Below are 12126 nucleotides of genomic sequence, written 5' to 3' on the forward strand. Positions count from 1 at the left end.
TGACAATCTTACGGTATCATCTTCACTTCATCAAAAGTTCAGTCATTTGTATAGTCTGTCTGCGACTGCTTGTCTAATCATTTCAGAATGCATTATTATTTTTCCTTGATTTACACAGTTATGGAAGAATACTGAAACACACTTTTGATCACCTTTAATTTTTCCAGCTAAACAATGCTTGTTTAAATCACAGGTATTGCAGATTTACTATGGTAAAATCACTGTAACGCATGATGACCTTTTTGCTTTTATATTTCAATGAAGATTTTAATCCTTAAAGGTAGACAAACAGAGCATAAACAACTCTATGTCATGAAAACATAAATAATAATAATGTTTTTGTGCTAAGGTTTTGAGAACATTATTAAAGACGAGATAACTCTGAATGAACGTTCTATGAATGTTACTGTAAGAACATTTGTTCATAATTTTGCCAGAATGTTCCCTGTTCGTTGGTGAGATATGAATCGGTTTAATAGTGAACGAGAAGCATCGGTTTGTGTTGTGTAAAGATGTCAGATGTTTTAGATCTGTTTTGTCATTAAATTTTATGTTAAAATAACGATAAATATGTTTTTATTTGTATCTTTTAATGCAAATCTAATGAATGAAGAGAGTTTTTATTTTGAGAAAACATGCTTTCCATCTTCTCTGCTTTCTTACAGATGTGTGTAAGGTCCTGGTGGTCGTCCTCGAGGCAGATTCAACGCTTCTGTTTCTGTGTGTGCTCAGGTCTGTCAAAACCACTGGATTCACTTACGTTAAACTGCCTGGCAAAACCCTGAGCGATAGAAAGAGGCAGTGAAGAGAGAAACAAGGCCTTAAGCCTGAGATTAAAGAGGAAAACAGAGCTTTACAGGAACATTTCACCAAAAAAACAACATATTATTCTCACTCCAAACCCCTAGGATGTTATTTTTTCCTGTGGACTTAAATGTAAAAATGTAAGTTATACAGGTTTGGAATGACATGAACATCATTCATTATTATTTGGTTACACTTTACAATAAGGTTCCACTAGTTAACATTAGATAATGTATTAACTAACATTAACTTGTATTGTTCAGCTGGTCAAGGTTGATATGGTATTTAGAAAGTAATTAGTAATGCAATATTTTGTACTTTTTGTTTGTTCAAATTTATCTGGTCTTTAATAGCATTCTCAAAACGTTTGCACAAAAACATTATTTATACATGGATCATGAAATATTTCAGTTGGACATTCGTCCAACATTTTTGTTCAAAAGTAATGTTTCAAAAGTAACATTCAAAGTTTGCGACATTTTTAAATGTAACTACTTGATTCAGAACATTCAAAAGTAACGTTTAAAAAGTAACGTTCAATGTCTGCAACATTTTTAAATGTAACTACTTGTTTCAGATCGTTCAAAAGTAACATTTTAAAAGTAACGTTTAATGTTTGCAAAATTTTTAATGTAACTACTTGTTTCAGAATGTTCAAAAGTAACATTTTAAAAGTAACGTTTAATGTTTGCAAAACGTTTTTCGTTGGATGTTACTAATTCAGTAGTTACTACTTACTAGTTTCAGATATTTAGAAAACATTCAAAAATGTATATTTGCGAAATGCTAAAATGCGAAAACCTTAAAATTGAACTTTTTAATTTTTTAATAACAAACATAAAAAATGGCACCTTCAGAGAACATTCATAAACAACTTAATGGGAACATGTTTTTGTTTCTTTCCGCTGTCATCTAAACATCATCAAGCACATTTGACCAAAACATGAAAGCAAATGCTTTTCCACCCCACGAGCGTCATTAGAGCCGCGTGTCTTGTGTTCTGCGCGGACCTTTGTCTGTCGGACCGAAGCGTTTCTGCTCAGCGGGTCCAAACTTCTCCGCGCAGTAATTAACCTCTCTGAGGAGAGAGAAATACATAAAGAACTGTATAAGAGCCCAGAGCAGAATGGATTCTGAGAGCGTCTGTCTCGTGTGCACGATCCCATTCAAAGCGCCGCGCTCTTCCTCCTCTTCCTCTTCTTTTAACACATGTGAGCTCCAGCATGTAATGAAGGGAAACTGTGATGTGTGGAGCCGAGAGCAGATCTTTCTCTCTTAATGAATACAGAAAACACAGCGTCTGAATGGACGAGCTCGGGCTCCTGCTGAAGAAGGCCATCTGACGCCGGCTCTTATTAAAGCACATAAAGCAGAGGCAGAGAAAGTAATTTTGTTCGATCCTTTTCTCCTGGTGGCTTCTGCCACTTTTTTACGGACGGGCTTTTATGGAGCTCATAATTATTTCGGTGAGTGGCCTCAAGCACAAACCCAGGAGTCTTTGTGTCTTTTTGACATTTTTGGGAGAAAATGGATGTCATATTAACATTTCTGTCATTTCTATTTCAGTTCTGAACAAGAGCATGCTTTACTAAAACACTTTTATGTTTTATGCTCATTATTTGGTTTTAGCATTTGATATTCAAAAGACAACATACTTGCAAATCTGAATCATTTGAACTAATGTAGTTAACTAGTGTTAACAAATGGAAACCTTGTTGTAAAGTGTTACAGTTTTTCAATCTCACCTAAATTATTTGCTATTTCTGCTGTTTTATATGGTAATGTTGACATACTGTATATTCACAATTATTACAATATTTAAAGTGACATCATTCTTGAAACAAAAACATTCAGTAACACTTTACAATAAGGTTTCATTGGTTAAAGTGTTAACTTAACTATTTAGTTAACATGAACAATACTTCTACAGCATTTATTAATCTCAACATTTACTAATACATTTTTAATATCAAAATCTGTCAACATTAGTTAATGCACCGTGAACTAACATGAACATAACATTAACAAAGGTTATTAAATGCTATAAAAATATATTCCTCATTTGTTACTTAATGCATTATAAAGTGTTACTGCTTTTTCACGTTAATAGCTTTTTACCTTTTATGACACATAAAACAAAGAAGGAGATAAAGGCAACGACAGGTGCAGTTTTCCTGGACACAGATATTCCACTAGATATTAGAGTTTTCCTGAAAGCAGGGATTGTTGTGAGGGTTTGTAAAGCGAGAGGCCTTCGGGAGCGAGTGTCGAGTCTCAGGCCTTCGGGAGCGAGTGTCGAGTCTCAGGCCTTCGGGAGCGAGTGTGAAAGCACTGGAGGCTTCAGACGATGTCGTCTTTATGTGCGGTTTGATGTTGAATCGTGTCACAGTGGATCTAACACACCTGATCGTGTGATCGGACTCGACCTGCGAAGATCGGCTCCAAAGTTCACTTAGGCTAAAAACACTGAAACAAAGACAGAAGGAAAACACTGGCCACAAGAGCTCTGAACAACTGCTTATTAGTCTCAGGGTTTTTTAGCACTTTCACATTGTTTCTAAGCAGCTTTACAGAAAATCATGATGTTAGTGTTTATAATATCTCAATATGTTCATGCTTTATAGTCACACTTATCAGATTAGATACATTTTGCAATGATGCAAACAATTAAAGCAGCTGAGATTTGCTTTACAGTATATTGTGTTTATCTGTTCAATATTTTGATGAGGTTTGCATCATTATGGGCCGTCTGTTAGATTTCTTCTTCCGCTCTTGAGTCTATGGCCGCCCGTAGAACCGTATTGTTAAAAGTTGTGAAATTTGGCACACAGATAGAGGACAGTCCAAACATCAATCCCTCTAGCGCCACCAACTGGCCAAAGTTGCACTCACATACTGTATATGAACCATAAGGGCTTGAAACAAAATCATTTTTCCCTCTGATTCCTTCGCTCACAACAATCCTACGTTTTTGATACTATTATTTAATAGCTATTTTTGCTTATAACCTCTGTACGGTTTGGCCAAAAATAATAAAATTGGTCTCTATTGATCCAGTGCAGCACATCGAGTCGAATAACTCCCAATATTTGGTAACAGCCATTTAGAATTTTGTTGTAAAATGCTGTATTTTATGAGCGCATAAAGAATCATTACGAAACACTGTACGTGTCATTGGCACAATGCCATGAAAGACATCACCACATTCTGATCAAAATTCATGATAGCGTATAGCTTTAAAATATGCTAATAGCTTTTTGATCCATTTTGCTTGTTTTAATGAAACTGGTCTTGATAGATTTCTTGAGTCACACCGAGAACAATGATAATTATGCCATATTCGGTCAAACTTGCTTTCTTTGAAGACCATTTTGACTAGAATAATCTAGAATGCTACTCTTTGTTGCAGTTTATCTGAAGCCGGCGGCCATGCTTGCATAAATCATGCCTTTATGTGCTTAATTGCAACTATATTTGATTCTGTTATTTTCCCGTTTATTACTGTAAAGCTGCTTTGAATCAATCTGTATAAAGCGCTATAGAAATAAAGCTGACTTGATTTCTAGGTGTTTTCTGATCTCTAGATCCTGATCTTAAGATCCTTTAATATGCATGGGATTTTTTCACCCGTTTTATTGCTTTTCATTATAATTTCACTATGCATTTCATTAGCAAACATCAATGAAAACCTCAGAGGATGTGCATTTCCCTCTTATCTCAACGCTTAAACATGAACCAAGGTCCAGCTCCTTGTGTCGCACATCTTTGGTGAGTTTGGCATGGCTTTAGTCCATTGCATGTTGGTAGAGATGAGGTTCACCCCAAGCTTTTGCCTCCAGCCATCCCTCCTCCCCTCCCAGTCTTCTGCTTGATTACTCATAATGTAATTTTAATTAAAACTGCGGTGTCAAAGGGTTTTGCGAGCCCAGATTGCAGCACTGTGGAAGCTCCTCACTTGGTTCAGAGGAAATGCATCTTGACACCACCGGGACGCCGAGATCAACAAAAGCTGCTCCTCTTTATAGGGCATGTTATCATATCACCGTGAGTCTGGTCATGAACGGCCAGCGTGCAGCGAACGACCATTTATTTTTACATCCATCAGTCCTGACGCTGCGTTTCTGATCATGCATTATCTGAATATCTGATTATTGTGATCATTACAAACACAAGTTGTAATCACATGTTCATTGTGTCTGCTTACATGAATACATCTAGTTAACTAAGCACATAATGTATTATATGAATCAACACGCACCAATGCTACATTTTTCTAAATGTCATTATCATTAATGATATTCATTACTTCAATGAGCTCATTGTTTCTGCCTTTAATTGTTACATTGTTTAAATTAATACATTTTTCGCTAACTGTGATTTTGTATATGTACATTTCTGAAATACATAACTTAGACAGTTTCCTCTGATATCAGATCACTGTAAACTAATGTGGACTCATGCATTTTCTGTAAAGCTGCTTTGAAATTATGTGTTTTGTGAAAAGTGCTATACAAATAAATGTGAATTGAATTGAATTATATTTTAGCTGTGTATCACTGCCATGTTTTATTTTTAATTATATTTTAGCTGTTTATCACATGCCATACTTTAACACACAATCATCTCGAGGTGATTCACAGACATTTTCTGTAAAGCTGCTTTGAAACAATAGGCTATGTATTGTGAAAACCGTTATACAAGTAAACTTGAACTCATCTGATCTGATCATGGCTTTATATGCAGAGAAAGCTGTAGAAGTAAACCATATTGCAGTGTGTAATTTCTGCTCCACATAATAAAGGCAAAAATAATGATTGTTTCCCAAACTCTCAGGTTTCTGTTTCAACAAGACAACTTCGTGACAATAGAAGCTTGTTTCTGCCATGGAATAAAAAATAAGAAAGGTGACGTTTATTATGACTTTTCATCTCACAATTCTGATTTTTTTCTCACAATTATATCTCATTATTTTATTCATATTTTTTTGCTTTTAATAAACTTAAACGTAAACTTATTTTACCTTTTATCCAATTGATTTGTCAAATGTTTTTGAATGAACAAAACAGTGTATAAATTTGGAATTGCAAGAAATAGTAAGAATTGCGAGAAATAAATAACCTTTCATAATTTCGAGTTTATAACTCAATTCATAGAAAAAAAAGAGAGAGTTGTGAGTTATATGCAACTGCAAGAAATAAAGTCAGAACTGTAAGATTTACATTTTTGTAATTTACATTTTTTATTGGTAGAAACAAGCTTAGCCAATCACATGCTTCTCTAAAATACTTGTTTGTTATATTCTTATTGTCTAAAAAAGCACTTTATTTTTTATTGCAAAAATGATTGTTTTCCAACAGGTTTCCCAAACACTCGTTCTGTCCTGCCCTCATCCGTTATAGTTTACCCGTAATTCTGTCATGATTTACTCTCCATCTCATGTCATTCGAGAGTAAAGATTTAGAAGTGAGCAGTGTTGTTTTGCACCTGATACGATAGACACCGTACGGTAGATGTGGGTGAGTTTTCTTATAGCAGATTTTTGAATATATATTGCAGTCTGGCTATAGCTATAGCAGAGCATTACAGAAGTCAAGACGCGATGAGACAAAAGCACAGCAGACTGTTTCGGCATCTTTGATGCTAATGAAGGGACAGTGCTGGGAAATATGATGTAAGTGGGAAAAAAAGATGTTTTCATTCCATGTTTAGTTTAAAGAAAGTTGAGCCATTCTTTCGTTTCATTCACACAAGTAGAAAAGTTATCAATTTGAGTACAGATAATGTAGATTTAGATTTCATCAGCATAGAATTGAAAGATCAATGTAAAATCTGAGGTATGATGAGGATGAGGAATAATAATGGACCAAGTACGGATCCCTGGGGAACACCTTGCTTCCCAGACAGCAATTTTGCATTTAAAAGACGTCTAATAGGCGTCCAAACACAGCCTAGAAGTCTATAGGCTAAAACAAGGCAAATACGTCTAAATCATCGCCCAAGAATAGTCATCAATTAGATAACAAAGAAATGAAATGAGTGAAGAAATGAAACCAAACACCTTGTAATCACTGTTTGCTTACATGATGGAATATCTTTCATCTCGCAAGTTATTTTGGCAAAAACGACATGTAACCAAATTCAGGGTTATTTCGGCTAGAAGTGTGTTACTCATAATCGGACTAAATCGGGTCTGTCGTTAAACTAGACGGAGAAATGACGGCTATTGCATGCTGGGAACATAGTGTCGGACCAGATTCGGCCCACATCTGGTACACGTGGATTGCACATGTCTGGGTTCGGGAGGACAGTCGGAGATCGAAAATCCTGCACTGAAATGTAAAAGTGTCTATCAGAGAGATAAGAGGAAAACCAAGAAAGAACAACAATGGAAATCTGAGAGGCGGGAAATGAGTAAATCATGACAGACAGAATCAAAGGGCAGTTCCAGTACTATGAAGTAGGCAAAAACCAGACTGAAAGATATCAAAGAGATTTTATTTGTAGCTAGACAAACTGGGAGGCAACAGTGGCAATAAATGGTAGATTTGAAATAGACATAATTAGATAGAACTGATGGGTCAAGAATGAAGTAGAGGAAAGAGATGCATTTATGAGGGGATAAATAAGTGCAGAGTTTCAGGAGAGAAGTAGAGCAACTCAACAAGATGAAGAATTGGATTTCAAGATGAACTCATTGATAAAGATGGATTAGTCAGAGAAAAGACTAGGCCCAAACTAAACTCAGCGACCTCACCAGAGAAACACCGGTGGACGGCATCTGTCTTTTCCAGTTTATAATTCAAGAAAGAACAGCAAAGCTCGTCTGAAGCTAGAGCATCATGAGATGGAGGTTTGGAGAGCTTGTTTATTGTGTCAAATAATGCTTTCGGCCTGTTGCTTGACTTGTTAATCACAGCAAAGAAAAGAGATGAGACAGAATGAGCCTTTTGAGCCATGAAAAAATTACGTTTTGAGGTGCAAGAAAAGCTGACAAAAACTGACTAAAAGTAAAAGCTGCTTATAGCTGAACTGAACTTGTTTCATAATTGATGTGTGTGTGTGTGTGTATGTGTAGAACACTGGGGTCAGTCATTTCATCAATTACTGTTTGAGATTGTCCTTATATGCTATATACTGTTTGTTAACCACTCCCTGTGGTGAAAATCCAGTTTTTAATGTTGTTTATGTGTCTATGTGGTGTTTTTAATACGCTTTAAGACAAACCATGTGTAAATTCATAAGTCGACTCCATTGCTGAGTATTTTCTCCTTAAAACTGCAGTGAACCAAAGACAGTCTCAAAAACGGTGCGCAACGTTTTGCTACGGTTTCCGGGTTGACCGTCATGTTTCCTGGAAGCGGCGTGCACCGGTGTGCAACGGGGTTAGAGATGCGTTTTCTCTTGTTTGGTGGGTGTGTCAGAACTGCCGTCCAATCAGCAGCAACATGTATATAAAGCACGCGGTATTAAAGTGAACTCGCACAATGGGTTCAAGGAAAGTAATTTACAAATGTGTTCATGCAGCTCGGTATACACAACAACTGAGGATATTAGAAGACATGTTTGTCGTAAGTTTTATTGTAAAAATATAGGTTATCAACATAATGATGTAGTTGTTTATATTTTTAGCTTCATTGCAAGTGTATGACATTTGGTATAGAAATAAACAATGGCAATTAAGTGCTTTTCCTAAAAATGAGAAAGAAAATACAGGGATACAGAAAAAACAGTATGAACTACAAATAAAGTCAGTATGTGAGGCTAAATAGATGTGTTTTAGTCTGAATTAGGTAAGATGTGTGCTTCCATTTCAGTTTCAGCAATCCCTTCACTCGATTGGGATGTTCTCTTTTGTTCTGGGCGGCAAGTGCAGTAACTGTAACATCGGGCATATTTTGTAGTATTAAACACATATTTATACCGACTTCATCAGGCTCCGAAAATTCTTCACAAAGAACACAAAGAATGGCCTTCTCAGCTGCCATAGTTGCAACTCTTGCGTCATCAGAACAGTGTGTTCAACGCATCACCGTTTCTGCTTAAAAAACGTTGTGCAACGTTTTGTAGGGGCTGAACGCAGCCCTGACGTCACAAACTACCTTGTAACCAATCAGATCAACGTGTGATCGTCAACCAGTGGATCTCTGAGCTGAGTGAGTGAGTGGAGGCGGGGCTCATTTGCATATTCATAGAACCTCGCATACTAAATGAGGCAAGGGTGTCGAGTTACATTCTGTTTTTTAAAAGGAAAAAACATTTAAATATGTCATTTTGGAGATCAAAGATGAGTTTTAAGGTATGTGATTATTGACTACATGGGGAATCTAATCATTTTTTCCCAGTCTTTGTTGAAAGCACTTTTTATTATCTATAAAAAATGCGTTCGTTTTTCCATTCCAAAAAAATCTTAAATTTGAGACAGTTCAAGAAATATCAACCACTAGCCAGCGAAACGCTTTTAATGTAAACCCCACCACAGAAGAAAGAAAGAAAGAAAGGATCCCAGCAAGCAATCTTGCGTTTAAAAGACGTCTAATATCCGTCCAAGCACAGCCCTGACGTCTACAAATGTAATAGACGTCTAAACCCTAGCTAGTCTATTCTTGGGCTCTGGTTTAGACGTCTATTAAATTCTCCCTGAGAGCCCAAATTTTGCCTTGTTTTAGACGTCTGGGCTGTGCTTGGACGGCTATTAGACGTCTTTTAAATGCAAAATTGCTTGCTGGGATGTTTGCTAGGATGGCATGCTAGGATGGTCTGATATTGACGGATCTCCTCTTCTGTCCCTTTAACAGTAGTTTGTGGGACACAGAGCCTCCCGCTGCGGTTGGCCGGTCAGCGAGCCGTAGTATAAGAGGTTTTAACTTTGCTAACCTTCCTCTGCCAGGATCACGACGGCCTGCTGCTGCCGGGGAATATTGGAGCGGTGGGTCGCATCCCGGCTTTGGCAAACCTCTGACGGGATGATATTAAACTCTCCATCGGTGTCAGATGGAGTAAATAAACACAAAGGTGCACAGCCTCTGGCAGGGGTCGCGGATCCGTCCAAACAGAGTCCAGGTGAGCCTGTGCTAATTAGGCTTCACACACGGTCGAAAACACACACGGTGAAAACACACACGGTGAGGATGTTCAATCAGTCGTGTAACATGTTAGAAGACATGCTATTCTACACTCTTTCTTATTTCAACCCAACTTTGGGTCAAATAGCTATGGACAAACCCAGCCGTTGGGTTACATTTTTAAATCACATTTTTTACCCAACATTTGGGTTTGTCTCTATTTGACCCAAAATTGGTAAAACAACCCAGCTTTTTTTTTTTTTGAGTGTAGACTCCTAAAGATTAATGAGGAAACATAACTAATGTGAAGCACTCCTAATGTGTGCTCATTCTACATGTGTTCTAGTGTCGGCCCAGATCCGGCCCAGATCTGGTTAATGTGGACTGGATTCCACACTCTAAAAATCTTGTTCTTTTTTCTACCCAAATCCTGGGTTGAGCCTTTTGGGTCAGTTTTTTGGGTTATCTTTTCAGTGTTTGGGTACACTCTAAAAATGCTGGGTTGTTTTAACCCAATTTTGGACAAATCCAAACGTTGGGTTAAAAATGTAATTTAAAAAGTGAACCCAACGGCTGGATTTGTCCATATTTGACCCAGCATTTTTTAGAGAGTAGTTTTTGTGTAACCCAGATCCTGGGTCAGATATATGAAGTTCTTCAAAATGTTTAATTTTTACTTCTAATATTTGTTAAACAAGCTTAAATGTTGGCAATATGTATTAAAAATGATATAAAATATGTTATACTGTAAAATATGATCAAAAATAAAGTAATTATCATGCAAACCAGTGGTTGTGTGGAGTATTTTTAAAAAAAAGTTTAGAGGATTTAAGTTAACATTAATTCATGTATGAAGTAAAATAATTTAAAAAAGCTAATAGTAAAAATGAATCAAGCCAGTATGATGGGTTAAATCAACCCAGCATGTGTTCTGTCCTACATTTACCCAGCTCTTGGGTTGAAAAGAACCCAAATTGGGTTGTTTTAGTGTGTGTTAGAGTGTGTGTTGCTGTCTGGGAAGAAAACTATAGAGGTTCTTTACTGGCATCAATGGTTCCATGAAGAAACCTTTAACATCCATGGAATCTTTCCATTGCTCAAATTATTCCTTATAGTAGAACAATGTTCTTTGGATTATTTAAAAGTTCTTCAGACAAAAAAAAAAAAAAAAAATCTTCTACGGCATCGCTGAGAAAACCAGCTTTTAGAACCTTTATTTTTTACAGAGTTTCAGGGGTTTCCATTATGGAATCATGTTTGTTCATTTTGTTTTAATTCATTTTTAAATTTAATTTTATGAATGAAACTGCTCTTAAACATACTTCATCACTAGAACAATTTTAAGTAACCTGTTAAACATGAAAGTATTATGCAATCATTTCTCCTAGAACCTTTTTGGCATAAACAGTTTTAAGTGTGAAAATCTAGTCAAGAACTCTATAGTTCTATAGAACCCTAACAAACCTTTTTTTCTAGGAGTGTGTAGAACTACTTTACCTCTGGAACTGAAGTCAATAAATACTTGATAAACTTTGTAAAATTGGGGAACATGGAAACATTCCATTTCATCATTCTTCACACATTATGGGAATGTTACATTTGAATGTTCTCTAAACGCTCTGAAACAAGTAACATTTAAAAAACGTTAGATGAACGTCCAACTAAAACATTTCAGAAAACAAACTTCCATGAACGATGTATAAATAATGTTTTTGATTAATCTTTTAAGAACATTCAAAAGTAACGTTCCCATAATGTTTGAAGAATTCTGATACAATATGAATTACACTATTTTTAAACTAAATCGAATCAACACTGAACTCAGCTGAATAATGGCACTATTGAACGTTCTGAAACAAGTAGCCTAGTCACATTTATACAATGTTAGACGAACATCCAACTAAAACATGTCAGAAAAAAACTTCCACGAACGATGAGTTTCAATAGTTTTCATATTTTGAAACATTCAAAAGTAACGTTCCCATAATGTTTGAAGAATTATGGAATGTTCCCTTAACGTTCACTTTTCCCTTAATGTTAAAAACCAGAACATTTTGAACATTCAAATGTTTTCATAACTTGATGTGAACATTAGAAGCTGGGATAGTCCGAACAGCTGAAATCACTGTCTCTCGCGACTCTCTCTCTCTTCACCTGTGTGTGTGTGTGTGTGTCGCTCCTCACATGCACGCGTGTTTAGACCCTTTGTTTGATGAGATTTCTCTTGTTGATTGTGTTTGTGGTTTGGTCTGTCTGATGG

This window comes from Abramis brama, assembly GCF_963993115.1.
Source record: "Abramis brama genome assembly, chromosome: 17".
Taxonomy (NCBI): domain Eukaryota; kingdom Metazoa; phylum Chordata; class Actinopteri; order Cypriniformes; family Leuciscidae; genus Abramis; species Abramis brama.